At 35.8% G+C, this 13,740-nt stretch overlaps 2 protein-coding genes across 25 annotated transcripts in view; one reads left to right on the top strand and one right to left on the bottom strand.

Moving 5' to 3' along the window:
- The window catches only part of DCP1B (decapping mRNA 1B), a 55,023-nt gene that overhangs the window by 19,094 nt on the left and 22,189 nt on the right, over nt 1-13,740 (top strand). The window lies entirely within an intron of this gene.
- Nucleotides 1-13,740, bottom strand: part of CACNA1C (calcium voltage-gated channel subunit alpha1 C) — a 732,665-nt gene that overhangs the window by 718,013 nt on the left and 912 nt on the right. The gene's annotated exons all lie outside the window — the stretch shown is intronic.

Here is a 13,740-nt window from a genome sequence, read left to right as displayed (position 1 = left end):
AACTAGAATTCTATTTCCAGTGAAAATATTCCTCAAGAATGAAGGTGAGGGGCGCCTGGTCGCTCAGTGGGTTAAAGCCTCTGCCTTTGACCCAGGTCATGATCCCAGAGTCCTGGGATCGAGCCCCACATCAGGTTCTCTGCTCTATGGGGAGCCTGCTTCCTCCTCTCTCTCTGCCTGCCTCTCTGCCTACTTGTGATCTCTATCAAATAAATAAAATAAAATCTTAAAAAAAAAAGAATGAAGGTGAAATTAAATACATCCTCAGAGAAGGAAAAGTTCAAAGAATTCTTTATCAGCTAAACTGCTCTAAAGTAAATGCTAAAAGAAGTTCTTCAGACTGAAGGGAAGTGATACCAAAGGGGACGCTGGAACTGCAGGATGCCTTGGGAAGAGCCACATAAACAGTAAAAATATAGGTAAATAAAATAATTGTTATCCCTCCTTTCAAGATGTTTAAAATACACAGGATTACTGAAAGCAAAAGTTGTAATGTTGTCAGGAGGTGAGTTAATGTATGTAGATGTGATATCTGTGACAACTGTAATAAAAGAGGAAGGGTAAGGGGACCTGTATAGGTATAAAGCCCTTACATTTACTTGAAGTAGTAAAATGAAAACTGTAGTAGATTGTGAAAAGTTAGGTACTGTGATTCCTAGAGCAACTACTAAAAAAAGAAAATACAAAGAGATTATAGAAACCAATAGATAAATTAGAATATTAAAAACATTTCAAAAATACATAAGTAGGCAAGAAGTGAGAGAACAGCAGAGCCAAACTTAGGAAAGACAAACAAAACAGTAATCTAAATCTAACCATATTAGATACATTAAATGTAAATGGTCTAAACATACCAATTAAAAGACATTCTCAGATTGGATTAAAAAAATCATGACCCACTTTAAATGTAATGATATAGATAGGTTAAAGGTAAAAGGATGGAGAAATATATACCATGAAAATACTAATTAAAAGAAAGCTGGGGGTGCCTGGGTGGCTCAGTGGGTTAAGCCTCTGCCTTCAGCTTAGCTCATGATCCAGGGTCCTGGGATCAAGCCCCGCATTGGGCTCTCTGCTCAGCAGGGAGCCTGCCTCCCCCTGCCTCTTTGCCTACTTGTGATCTCTGTCTGTCAAATAAATAAATAAATAAATAATCTTCAAAAAACAAAAAAAAAAGAAAGCTGAAGTGACTTTCTTAATATCAGAAAAAGTAAACACTAGAGCAAAGAAAACTGCCAGCAATAAAGAAGGACATGACATAATGATAAAAAGGTTAGTTTATCCAAAATACATAGCAATCATTAGTATGCACTTAATAACAGAGATTCCAAAAATGTGAAACAAAAAGTAATAGAAATAAAAGAAATAAAACCCACAATTATACTTGGAAACTTCAGTACTCTACTTTCTATACTTGATAGAATAAATGGACAGAAAACAGCAAGAATATAGAAACCCAAACCACACTGTCAACTCACTTGATGTAATTGACATTTACATAACATTCCATCCAACAAGAGCAGAATGTATATTCTTCTCAAGTGCACATGGAACATACCCCAAGAAAAACTTCATCATGTGTCATAAAGCAAACTTTAAAATTTTTGAAGAAATTGAAATCATACAAAGTATACTCTCTGACAACAAAGCATTTGAACTCAGAAATCAGTAATAGAAAAATACGTGGAACATCCCCAAATGATTGGAAACTAAACAACACACTTCTAAGTAACTCATGTATCAAGGAGGGAGACAAATTAGAAAATAAATGAGCTGAATAAAAATGAAAATATATCAGATGTATCTGAGGTTGGGCTTAGAGGGAAATTTATGGCATCAAATACCTACGTTAAGAAAGAAGAAAGCTCTCAGATGAATACTTCATGCTTTCTCTTTAAGAAATTTGAATAGAGGGCGCCTGGGTGGCTCAGTGGGTTAAGCCGCTGCCTTCGGCTCAGGTCATGATCTCGGGGTCCTGGGATCGAGTCCCGCATCGGGCTCTCTGCTCGGCGGGGAGCCTGCTTCCTCCTCTCTCTCTCTGCCTGCCTCTCTGCCTACTTGTGATCTCTCTCTGTCAAATAAATTTTAAAAAAAATCTTTATAAAAAAAAAAAAGAAATTTGAATAGAGAAGCAAACTAAACCCAAAGGAAGCAGAAGAAAGAAACAAATAAAAACCCAGGAATCAATGATAACAAAAAAACCCCAAAACAATAGAAAAAATCAGTGAAATAAAAATTGGTTCTTTGGGGCGCCTGGGTGGCTTAGTGGGCTAAAGCCTCTGCCTTCGGCTCGGGTCATGATCCCGGGGTCCTGGGATTGAGCCCCGCATCGGGCTCTCTGCTCCGTGGAGAGCCTGCTTCCTCCTCTCTCTGCCTGCCTCTCTGCCTACTTGTGATCTCTCTCTGTCAAATAAATAAATAAAATGTTTAAAAAACAAACAAAAAAACCTGGTTCTTTGAAAAGAGTCAGTAAAACTGGTAAAACCACAGTCAGACTCAACAAGGGGGTAGAAAAAAGAAAGACACAAATGAGCGGTATCAAGAATGGAAGAGTGGGGGTCTCCACAGACATTGAAGAAATAATAAGGGAAATACTGTGATCTACTCCATGTCTATCAATTTGACAAGTTAATGAATGGACTAATTCCTAGAAAAACACAAAGCACCGAAATGTACTAAAGAAGTAAATAACACAAATAATCCCGTATCTATTAAATAAGTTAACTTTGTAGCTTAAAACCTTCTAACAAAGAAGACTCTAGGTCCAGATGGTTTCACTGGTAAATACTACCAAAAATTCAAAAAAGAAATAATACTAATTTTAAACAATCTCTTCCAGAACATAGAAGAAATACTTCCCAGCTTGTTTTACGAGCAACATTATCCTGATACCAAAACAAGACAAAAACATTACAAGAAAAGAAAATTATAGACTGATATCTCACATTAACATAAATAAAAGAAATCATCAACAAAATAATGTTTATAGCAACATTTTTCACAATAACCAAAATGTGGAAACAACCCAAATATTCAGTGGTGTGTGAATGGATAAACAGTATGTGGTATATACACGTACACTGGAGTAGTACTCAACCAGAATGAAGTTCTGATGGATGCTCTAACATGGATGAACTTTGAAGATTTTATGCTAAGTGAAACGAACCAGACACAAAAGGACAAATATTGTATGATTCTTCTCACATGAGGGACCTAGAATTGTTGAATTTACAGTGACAGAAAGTAGAATAGTGGCTACCAGGGGCTGGAGAGAGGAGGGAATGGAGAGTTAGTTTTCAGTGGGTACAGAGGTTTAGCTCAGGATGATGAAAAAGTTCTGGAGATGGATGGTACTGATAGGTGCACATCATGAATGTACTTAATACACTGAATTGTACACTTAAATGTGGTTAAAATGGTAACTTCCATGTCATTTGTGTTTTACCACACACACACAGAATACTAGCAAATTGAGCTCAGAAACCTAAAAAAAAGATGATATAGCAGTAGCTTTATAATTTGTAATGGGTTTGTCCCCTCCATCCAAAACCACTATTAGATTTATCTTGTTAGAGTGTTAAGTCTGATCAGGTTACTTTCCTGCTCAAAATCTTAAATGCCTACCAGGTAAACATTTTTACACGTGTTTACAGCTTGCTATAGTCAGGTCCCAATTTACCTGTCCAGCCACGTCCTCTATTACTTTTAAACACTTGTCTTCTAACCAAACACAACTAAATGCTTTCCCAGAATACTCTTTTCTTATTTCCATGCTTTTAAATGTACTCACCCTCACTAATCTCTCGCCCTGACTAATCTCTGCCATATAAATTCTCATATTTCAAAACCCAACTGAAACTGGACCTCTCCCTAATGTTTTTATAATTTTCTATCTAGCTGTGATTTCTTGCCGCAACATATACTCTTAACTTGACTTTTGTGAGTGTTTATTGGACACTTGTCTCTTGATACTGATTCATACTCTAATGGGTTTTGAGAATTCAAAAATGGATAAGACACATTCCTTCCCTCCTAGAGTAAACTACACTAGCAAACAAGACAGATACATAAACATAAATGTTCAAAATAATCTAAATGCTGAGCTGGAAATATACAACAGGCACTTACTAGTTCTTATATTTTACCTTATGTCTTGGTTTCTCTATTAGGGTGCAAACTCCTACAAGCCAAGTGCCCTACTCCCCTGCAACACTTAATTCCTTGCATTAAGTGTGTCCCATTAAATATTTGCAATGAGACCGAAGTGTTTTTATTAGATTGCTTTATTCAAGGCAACCTATAAAGCCGAAACAACAATTTCACAACTATTCATCAGTCTTTTTTCTTTTAGGGCATTATCAAACAGACAATAAACATAACTTAAAGCTCTGGGTGGTTCCTGGATAGAAACTCGAAATACTAAATAATTTCAGCAGCTTACATAAGCATTCCTCTGTTCCTCAAGGTTGATTTGATATAGATAGTAGTAGCATTTACCTAAAAGTTCCTAGAAAGTGCAGTTTGTGAGAATTCAGGTATCCTCATCTTGAGAAATGTAATAATTCTAGGAAGAGATATATAATGTGGGAAAATGTTAATTTAAACTTATATGAAAGTTCGTTACAAAAATTTAAGTTTTAAAAAACATTTTATGGAATTTTCCTTCAAATTGTTTTACTTTTATTGAGACATTCTAATTTGACATTTAAATTTATTTACTATGCCAAAGTTGGTATTTTAATTTTGATACTTGAAAACAGGTTATGTTCCTAATTTCTAGTGGCCCTGTTAAACAAGACCAGTGCTTTAACCCCAGAGCTATAGGGCCTTATGGCTCTGTTAAACCACAATCATGTGCTTGAACAGTAAGGTTTATGCTATAGATATTTTATTGAGAGTTAAATAAATTCTTTTTCATGTTTATGGAAGCAACTAAATCTATAACAGTCTATCAAAAATGGTTAAAAACAAGTATTACCAAACACTAGATTTAAATTGACTCTTATAAGCATTTACCATAAAAGAATAAAAATGATAAGTTGTACCCCTTCAAAAGGGAAATTTTTCATCAAATCAAAAACTTCTCTTCTTCTAAAGATACCTTTTAGAAAATGAAAAGGCAAGCCACAGATGGGGAAAAAATATTCACACTTCATATATCTGACATAGTACTTACATCCAGAATGTATAAGTAACTCTTAAAACTCAATAATAGGAGACAAACAACCCAATTTAAAAATTAGTAAAATATTTGGGGCTCTGGCTGAGTCAGTTAAGTGTCCAACTCTTGACTTCAGCTCAGGTTATGATCTCAAGGTCCTTAGACCAAGCCTCACATCGGACTCTGTGCTCAGTGGAGTCTGTTTCTCTCCCTTTCCCTCTGCCCCTTCCCTTGCATTCTCTGTCTCTCTTTCTCAAATAAATAAATAAATCTTTTTAAAAATTTGGCTAAATATTTAACACTTTACAAAAGAAGGTATATAAATAGCCAATAAAGAGATGCTCAATAATAATCATCAGGAACTTCTAAGTTATTGTTTGTATCAATTGCTTATTCATTTTTGTTGCTGTGTAGCAACAGAATAGTGCATCAGAATAGGGCAATCTATTATCTTATTCTCCTGCTGGTGGGTTTCTGAATTATTTCTAGTTGTGAACTAGTGTGAATAAAGTTACCATGAGGATTCTGGCCCATGGTTTTTAGGTAGATATATGCACTTATTTGTTTTGCGTTTTTGCCAACCACTTTATATATAGTATAAAGATGTTTAGCCTTAAGAGATACTGCCGAACAGTTTTCTAAAGTTGTGTGCCTATTTATTCTCTTTCCAATTGCTTCATATCTTTGTCAACACTTAACACTGTTCCTTTTAACTTGAGCTATTCTAGGTGTTCTGAAGTGATATCCCACTGTGGTTTTAATCTGCATTTTGTCATAACTAATTGTTGCGCACTTTTTTGTATACTTATCACATATTTGATGGATATGCAAATTATGAGGATACCGCATAACTTAGTAGAGTGGCCAAAATTTTAAAAGCTGACATTATTTTATACACACACACACACACACACACACACACACACACAAAGGAATGAACTACCAATCGTTCAACACGTGGATGAATTTCAAGAACAACTTGAGCAAAAAAAGCCATCTACTGTATGATCCCATTTATATGAAGTCTAAGAACAAGCAACATCAATCTATGGTGATAGAAGGCAGAAAATGATTGCGTCTGCTGGGTTGGTGGTGGAAGTGCTATAGTTTTTGTCTGGTAAGGAGGATGACAATGTTTTAGGTATTGTTTTGGGTGGTTGATTACCTGAGAGTGTATTATTGCCAAAGTTCATCAAACAAAACATTTTAAGTTCTGTGCCTTTTATCATATATAAAATATTGTTCAATTTTTAAAAGTAGAAATAATTGAACCTTATCAAAGAAGACCTTAAATAAATGAATACTTAAATTTCATGGGTGGCCTTTCTGTTTTATCCTAGCATTTATTAACCACAGTTCATCTTATTTTGATCTCTTCTTCTAAGTTGATTAGAATGCTATACTAACTCTTCTCAAGTTTGTATCTTGGCTTCCTCGACCTGGTTGTAGAACTGCCCTTATTCTAAAACACATCTTCGGGATATTAAACAAATAATACCAAAACCTTTCATATAATTTGACCTCAACTGAAAGTTTTAAGTAATTTGAGGTGATGGAAATAGTTTAATTTGAGTTTCTAGTTTTCAGATTGTTGGGAATTTCAGATTGTTGGGAAGACCCCTTTCCTCTGGCTTGGGCCATCCACTTTCTCCACATGACCAAAGAAGAAAGGTTTCTTTTTGCCAAATATGTGAAAACCTGTACAATGCAATCTTTTTTTCCTGAGTGAAAAGAATTAACTTTCCATTTCCCTTTTAAGAATCATTTTTTTGAAGTCAATTTTCTGGCAGAGGAAAGCCCTAGCATTTCTCCTGCAGTCCTTTTCCTAGAACAAAATATATAGTAAACAAGTAACATATGGTAAGCAATTAATAATATTTTTCTTGATGGCTTCTCGAAAGGATATTGCAAGGTGTAGGCTTTAATTTTTTCCAAAGCTCCAGTTGAAATGTACCTGGGCATAGTCATGATAAATAATAGCAGTAAGAAAGCCAAATTTGCAAACAAAGGTAGGTCATAATTTGGAAACAACATTGCTCACTATACAATGCATGTTATGAAATATTTTCTCTTTCACTATACTGCCACTAATGGGTTAATTATTGATTATCTAGGCTATTGAGAAAGCAGTGGCATGAGTAATAAATTTCAAAGGGAAGGGACTACATCTTAATATTTTGTTCTGTGGCACCAAATAACCACCAAAATGAACAGATCTAGATAAGAAATAGATACATACAATGTACTTAAAGTAATTCCCAAATCATTTATATTAATCCTAGAATTGTCCTCTATGGACATATGACTGATGTTTTTGTTCAGCTTTGAAGATGTTATGCTTGAGATAATTGAGAAAGAGCCGAAAAGTAGCTCAGGTTTCTGAAATTCCTCCCTGTTGGCCATTTCATGGTAGAGATCGAAAGTCCCACCTTTCAGAGTGTCTGGATGGCTCAGTAGGTTAAGTGTCCAGCTCTTGATCTCAGTTCAGGTCTTGACCTCAGGCTTCAAGCCCCAGTTTGGGCTCCACACTGGGCGTGAAGCCTACTTGAGAGGAAGGAAGGGAGGGAGGGAAGAAGAGAGGGAGGGATTTCTACCTCTCAAGCTAATGACGCAAAGCAGGAACAGAAGTGGAACTGTGTTGTTCATCCTTACTGTGGCTGAGGATACGAAGTCTCTTTTTTAAGCCCTCTCCTAGACTTCAGGCCACGTGAAGGAATAAAAGGTCTTACAACTTAACGAATTCTAAGACGTTGAGACTTTATCATCTGTTTTCTTAACCTTGGAATCAGTTCAGGCAATTATTACAAAAGCAAATTGAAAGGTTAAAAGTGAACTCTGTGTAAATTTTTTACTAAGAAAATGAAAGTCACATTCTCTGCCCATAGATAATTGAGAGTTTATTTTTCCATTCGAAGGTGTTTAGTGGTGTATTGATCCTCAAATAGTAGTTCTTAACCTTCTTTGGGTCACAGATACCTTTGAGAATCTGATTAATTTCCTTCCTGCCTGCCCCCGCAAAATTTTTAATTGCCTGTTATGTGACAGGCATTGTCCTTGGGGGAGGGGAGTCTATGCTTTGTACTTCCCTACCTCCAAACATGTCTATTTTTATATATGTACATCATTTTGTATGCATACAACTTTAGGGATTTTATTGAACTCCTGAAGCCCTCTAGAGTCAAGAAACATCTTTAAAGTAATTATATGGCTAAAAATACTTGACATTCGTGCTAGGCAGAGTCTTAGTATTTGCAGGAATAAGAAGAAAATGTTCTATTAAGGATCTGTCCAGTGATACAAGATCCTTAAAGTAAACTCATTCAAATTATGTGCAGTATGGAATGGGAGACAAGGAATTTGACATTTCATATGCAATTAGAATAGGTAACCTATACAGTCTTGCTCTTAAGCTATACCTGAGGGCATCGTTGGTTGCATTAGAGAACCAAGGATTCTTTTTACCAGCTAGAAGTCTGTGCTTTTTAGTGAGAAAGAAAGACCACCAAAATTTAAAAATTATAATGTGGTCCCTGAATCTGACTCTAAGTCTCCTTTGCCATTCGAACTGAAAAATTGATCTATTTATTATGCATCATTGCTCAGAAAGCTAATGTGTTTTAATATATGATTAAGGGTTACACATCTGCTGTGACTTGAGTGATGAAACTTTTCACTCTGACCTTAACCCAGAATTACTCTTTTGTTCTGTCCATGCTCAATTCATGCTGAAAAGAAAAGATCTAAACTCTAAAGGACACTATTAATCTAAATAACTGGCATCCTCTCAATTAAAGATGGCTCTGAAAAGCCTCAAGTATAGTAAAACTTCACTCCTTAGCCACGTGGTACATCTAGGTTTCACGTTCTTGTTTTTTACTGTGTGCTGTTGTGGTACCTGGTAGCTCCTAGAAACACACACACGAGATAGATGAACAATACTTCTCTTCACCCTGACCTCCCAATTTACGCAGCCTTCAGACTTTCATCATTGATTATTCGGGGACTCACTGGATATAGGACCATCACATGAATTTAATGGGAAACTGTATAAGCATTTCGAAACTTATTTGACTTAGCAGTCAGGCATGATTAGATGAAGTACCCGTGTGGCAAAGGTGATACACAGATACCCTGTGAGTGTGAAATTAAATGAAGTCACTTTTATTTTATCCTGAACCATAAACACTTTAAAGATTCTTGATTTCTACCAAAGAAACATCTGCATAGTGATGCTATTTGGATTCATACACTACATTTGTGACTTGGAGAGAGACGGTATTTTCTATTTTGTTTCTGAGCGCCCAGTTTGGCATGATAGAAGTCTAAATCTTGGCAGAGCAAAAACTGGATTCCAAAACACATTCTGAAATGCTTACTGTGTGAAGGGTCTTTCCATTTTCCTACACTAACACAGTGCTTTGCATATAGTAAGTGCTCATTATGGCTACACTGAGTGTTCCTATCTGCTCTTTCAGAGTTGGTCTTTTATATTACTGATTTTTGTCCAAAAATCATGTAGAAAATTGTTTCAAATAATCAATTTGAAACTATTGGATTAAATTTCTTCTTAACCTACAGAAGGAAAAACTGCAAGTCTTCATGTACCTGTGGGTTTTGGAGAAAGAAAACAATTCTGGCTAAGAATTTATGTCAGAATTATCCTATGTACAGCCTTAGAGCTCTAATTTAATTCAAGTGGGACCAAAACATGCTTCAGCTGTGTATAACATAGAGGGCTTTAGAGAAAGTAGTATTGCCTATATCCATAAATATAGATTAAGGTCAAATTGGAAAAAGTACAGAAACTCTGGCTCACTTCCTTCAATCAAGATGTAGTATTTGGCTCTTCTCGGTAGGCCACAGCTATATAAAATCTTGGAAATTTTTCATTCATCATATACTTTATAGGTAGGGTATTTTCTGCAAAGCTATTCCTATCATTATTAAACACTTGGTTAAGTAATCTGATTCAAGTATGAGGAAGTCTGCTTTTCATTGGAACAGGTTTTAACCCATAGAAATACCCTTTTATGTTTAGGTTAAACATGTATTTTTGCAAACTACAGTTGTGTGAGATAACACTTAATATGCTACACTGAGATTCACTTAAGATAGTATGCTTTTAGTGTGTTGCTGGAATAATTGACATTGCATATAAATCTTATGTTATTAAGATAATTTAGGTACTTGTATATCTAAGCTTCAGATTACTATTATCACACATGACTGGAATTTGAATTCTTTTTTTCTGTTAGATCGAAGTACTATTAGTTATACTTTGAAGATAAATGCAAGTGATTTTGCAGATTAATTGCATTCTTTGAGCTGTTAGTTGCCAGGGCCTGACAGGTATTCAATCAGGAAGACTGGTATATGGTAGAATTGTTGTAATAATAAATACACATAAAATGAATGCATTAGTGCTCACATAGTGCTGGATCAATATAAATATACAGTCCTAGGGAGCTCATCTCCTAATGAGAAAATCCCATCAACAATACTAATGCCTAAGGTTACCAAATGTTTAAAGCTAAATAAACTTCAGTTAGAAGGAGAAATAAAGGTGCACTCTGAGGAGACTCCCTATGCTGTAATCCCTGGTAGAGATTGTGTTCATTGAATACAGAAGATCTAGGACATCTGGTCTGTGATGTGTAATTAGCCCAGAATAGTGATAATTATTAATACTAGTATTACAAGGAGTATTGATAGTATAAGCTCTTGAAGGCTGATTTCAGTTCAACTCAGCAAATATTTGTTGAATATTTACCACATTCTACTCATTATGCTATAGCTCAGAGTCTAGTGGAGGAAACAGTTGTGTAAATACTTAATTATGATGTGCTCGGATTTTGGGGGCAGGGGGAGGGATCCAAGGATATACCAAAAAACTAAAGGAATAACAGAAAAGTTGAGGCTGTTTATCCCTAGAGGAATGGGAAAACCTGAGTCTTCTGGAGGACTATTAGCTCAGAGGGGGGAAAGACATTTTGGGGAACCCATGTTTGTTATTTGTGGTCTAGGAGATTTTGAAGTTAATCAGCAGGGTTATGAACAAAAAGAAAATATAAATTTAAAGATTTTTATTTATTTATTTGACAGAGAGAGATCACAAGTAGGCAGAGAGGCAGGCAGAGAGAGAGGGGGAAGCAGGCTCCCCGCTGAGCAGAGACCCTAATATGGGGCTCCGTCCCAGAACTCTGGGATCATGAGCTGAAGACAGAGACTTTAACCCACTGAGCCACCCAGGTGCCCCAAGAAAATAGAAATTTAAATGACCAACAAAACAGAGTAAGTTGTCCTATTTATATTTATTATTACCTATTAATTTTTCTGCTTCCTAATTTTTTAAATGGTTATTTACTCTGTTAAATCTCTTAGATTAAAGGAACTGTCCCCTGAAATAAATAAAATCAGGAAGTTAGTGTATCATGAAAAAGATTCCATCTGGCCCTTCATGAACTTGAGGCCAGCAGCAGACCTCTGGAGTCTCATTTTGGGAGGATAATGACCTCTGTGGAGATTAGGATGGCCTAATGACATAACATGCATTTGTTATAAATAAAAACGTCTTAAAAGATAAATCCATCCTTTTCTTTTAAAATAATAAATGCTATTTTATAGCTGGAGATACATGTTAATTTAATCCAAATTCATATAACGCTTCAGTTGAGAAATTGTTTTTGTCATTGCTGGTTAAGGCATTAACTTTCTAATGAAGTTAAGTTCTTTAGAAAGAAGGTTGTTATACTTTACAGAATTTATTTAGATTTTCCACTGTTTCTCCCAAAATGTTTGTGAGGATTAGTCACCCATAAAATAGAAACTGCTTCTCATCTACTGCGAACTTTCCAATATTTTGAGATCATGGGATCACTGATTTGTGAGGTGCAGTAAAACTATGTCATATGAAAAGAACCAGACCAGGGGTCAAAGATAACAATGCTATGTAGACTTTCTGTGGCCAGTGAAGATTCTGTTTTACAAGATTGTGTCCGTGTTTGGTCAGTAGAGCTAAGGCAGAAGGTGAATGAAAGAACTACTTTAAAGGCATTAAAGAACATGAGGAAGAAAATAGGGCAAAGGATTCCAAATGAGCTAGAAGTACAGAGTTAACATGGAGCCACCAAACATAGCTTGTGTTTCCCATCTGTGGCTGCCAGGACTTGGGCAGTGTGATTGCTGTCCTAGCACTCAACTGCCCTGAAGTCTGGCCAATGCTAGAAGTCTCCGATTCCTCTTTCTTCCCTCTCCTTTCCTTCCTTCCATACTCCTTTCCTCCCTCCCTTCCATCTTGCCTTTTTCCTCTTAAGATGCCGTATGAAGCTGGGTTTAGAAAAGCCCCATTCCTGTCTCTTAAAACTAAATCTACAACTCAGTCAAATATAAAACTTGTTTCTGTTCTTACTTAACTTCATTTGTAAGACTGGGGGAGAAGCATATTTCAGAGAAACAGATGGAACCAGTCAAGATGTCTTTGACTAAGGCATTTCACCTTGTGAGGTCACACATTCCTCGTTAGTGAAATAGGCAGTTGAACTACACACGGTTCTACACGGAATTACAACACAGTTGAACTACAACTACACACAAGTTGAACTGCCTACCAGCTCTGAAACTTCACATTTCTAACTTTCTAATTTCTTAACCATCTTGTGGTCTTTCAGGGGGATCATAGCTGTATGTGTGTGCTTACTATTGAATACCAGTAACCAGTCATCATCAGTCTGGTCAGTCTTACAGAAACTGGAAGTAGATAAATGACACCATAAATCAAGAAATAGGATATTTGAGCATAGTCTCAAAAACAAGTGTTTACATCAAATGTCTGATTAGATGTTCTTGGTTCTTACATTGGGATTATTATTCCACTTGTTTGGGAAAGACTTGATGAGACAAATGGGGTTTGAAGGAATTTTAAAATTTTGGTTTACCCTAAAGTGTGCTGAAGAGATGTGTGTAATTTACGCTGCCAGATTTCCATAGTTTTCTTAGTGAAAAAAGAGAATATAAGTGCCCTCTTTGTTGCATCCCGACTAAGAAATATATATCCCTATGCTTTTGAGTGAAATTATTATTAAAGAAAGAGAGAAAGGAGAGCATTAATTAGCAAATCAGCTATCCTTCTCATGCTATTTAAACTTTACCTATGTAATTATGTATTATCTACTTCCTTACTGCATGGGAATATGCCTTATATTTTAAAGTTGCACAAATATTATCATGAATCCTTATTAGAAGATTGCAAGCTACCATTCATGATCTGGTGTTGAAAGATATTTTGGGTAAAATATGAAACAAATGATAAATGCCTTCAAAGAACAGATTGTATAGAAATATTTGTTAGGAACATAAACTAGATGAGGTCAATTCCCAAAGAACATCCAGAATGAACTCACGCTCCATGCTAAAGAGAATCCAAGAGTTCTAAATGAATGTGCATTTAAGGACATTTTGATATTGCCTCTGACGACCTCTTAACTAGCCTCTTAACATTTAACAGCTTTAGATTTTTCTGCTGAAGAAATCAAAAAAGAAGAAACTACCATTATCAGATACAGTCAGTTTGTTCTGTCTTC

This window comes from Mustela erminea, chromosome 6 (assembly GCF_009829155.1).
Source record: "Mustela erminea isolate mMusErm1 chromosome 6, mMusErm1.Pri, whole genome shotgun sequence".
Lineage (NCBI taxonomy): Eukaryota > Metazoa > Chordata > Mammalia > Carnivora > Mustelidae > Mustela > Mustela erminea.
Note: the sequence above shows the minus strand (reverse complement) of the source record. Positions and strands in the feature narration are given on the sequence as shown.